At 43.5% G+C, this 1,945-nt stretch overlaps 1 long non-coding RNA gene across 1 annotated transcript in view; it reads left to right on the top strand.

Annotated features, from left to right (window-relative positions):
- The first annotated feature begins 426 nt into the window (after positions 1-426).
- LOC139640503 (uncharacterized) overlaps positions 427-1,945 on the top strand; it is a 3,040-nt gene continuing 1,521 nt past the window's right edge. The window contains exon 1 of the long non-coding RNA XR_011694922.1: positions 427-499. This is a non-coding gene — a long non-coding RNA (uncharacterized lncRNA). The remainder of the gene's footprint in view (positions 500-1,945) is intronic.

The following is a 1,945-nucleotide window of genomic DNA, read 5'->3' on the forward strand; positions in this document are numbered from 1 at the left end:
GGTTGTTCTGACTGGTTGTACTGACTGGTTGCTGACTGGTTGCTGACTGGTTGTTCTGACTGGTTATTCTGACTGGTTGTACTGACTGGTTGCTGACTGGTTGTTCTGACTGGTTATTCTGACTGGTTGTACTGACTGGTTGTACTGACTGGTTGTTCTGACTGGTTGTACTGACTGGTTGTACTGACTGGTTGCTGACTGGTTGTTCTGACTGGTTATTCTGACTGGTTGTACTGACTGGTTGCTGACTGGTTGTTCTGACTGGTTATTCTGACTGGTTGTACTGACTGGTTGTACTGACTGGTTGTTCTGACTGGTTGTACTGACTGGTTGTACTGACTGGTTGCTGACTGGTTGTTCTGACTGGTTGTACTGACTTATTTTACTGACTTTTGAACTGACTGTTTATCTTTCCAGGTGAGCATCGTTCGAGGAAAAGACGGTTTTGGATTCACAATCTGCTCCGACTGTCCAGTCCGAGTCCAGGCTGTCGACCCGGGTAAGACCTGAGACCCAGTAAGACCGAGAATATATAGACCTGAGACCCAGTAAGACCGAGAATATATAGACCTGAGACCCAGTAAGACCGAGAATATATAGACCTGAGACCCAGTAAGACCGAGAATATATAGACCTGAGACCCAGTAAGACCGAGAATATATAGACCTGAGACCCAGTAAGACCGAGAATATATAGACCTGAGACCCAGTAAGACAGAGAATATATAGACCTGAGACCCAGTAAGACAGAGAATATATAGACCTGAGACCCAGTAAGACCGAGAATATATAGACCTGAGACCCAGTAAGACCGAGAATATATAGACCTGAGACCCAGTAAGACCGAGAATATATAGACCTGAGACCCAGTAAGACAGAGAATATATAGACCTGAGACCCAGTAAGACAGAGAATATATAGACCTGAGACCCAGTAAGACCGAGAATATATAGACCTGAGACCCAGTAAGACCGAGAATATATAGACCTGAGACCCAGTAAGACAGAGAATATATAGACCTGAGACCCAGTAAGACAGAGAATATATAGACCTGAGACCCAGTAAGACCGAGAATATATAGACCTGAGACCCAGTAAGACAGAGAATATATAGACCTGAGACCCAGTAAGACAGAGAATATATAGACCTGAGACCCAGTAAGACCGAGAATATATAGACCTGAGACCCAGTAAGACAGAGAATATATAGACCTGAGACCCAGTAAGACAGAGAATATATAGACCTGAGACCCAGTAAGACCGAGAATATATAGACCCGAGACCCAGTAAGACAGAGAATATATAGACCCGAGACCCAGTAAGACAGAGAATATATAGACCCGAGACCCAGTAAGACCGAGAATATATAGACCCGAGACCCAGTAAGACCGAGAATATATAGACCCGAGACCCAGTAAGACAGAGAATATATAGACCCGAGACCCAGTTAGACAGAGAATATATAGACCTGAGACCCAGTAAGACAGAGAATATATAGACCTGAGACCCAGTAAGACAGAGAATATATAGACCTGAGACCCAGTAAGACAGAGAATATATAGACCTGGGTCTGTATCCACAAAGCTTCCTGTACTAAGAGTTGGTCCTCGTGGTGAAATTCTAAGAAAACTCTGAGAGTGACGATGTTTTCTAAGAATTTCCCCTGAACAGTGAGACTGAATCCTAGTAAAGATAAAAGCTTTTCACAAAACATCTTCTCTCTTCAGAGAGCTGCTCAGGTGGAAAACGGTTCAGAGCAGAGAGGAGGACTGAGGAGCTGAGGAGTTTCTGAAGGAGAGGAGGAACTGGTCTTGAGCCATTTTCACCAAATCTTAACATTAAATTAGTAAAGTATAATAACATTACTGCGTTCACCCAAAGAAAGGCAGAATGTGTCAACCTGTGAGATCCGTACAAGTATTAAAGTTCGGTTCGTATGGTTTTCAA

The sequence above is a fragment of the Centroberyx affinis genome, unplaced genomic scaffold (genome assembly GCF_046629955.1).
Source record: "Centroberyx affinis isolate AG114_WGS23_722 - 3 ecotype Tasmania unplaced genomic scaffold, CSIRO-AGI_Caff_v1 ptg009578l_1, whole genome shotgun sequence".
Lineage (NCBI taxonomy): Eukaryota > Metazoa > Chordata > Actinopteri > Beryciformes > Berycidae > Centroberyx > Centroberyx affinis.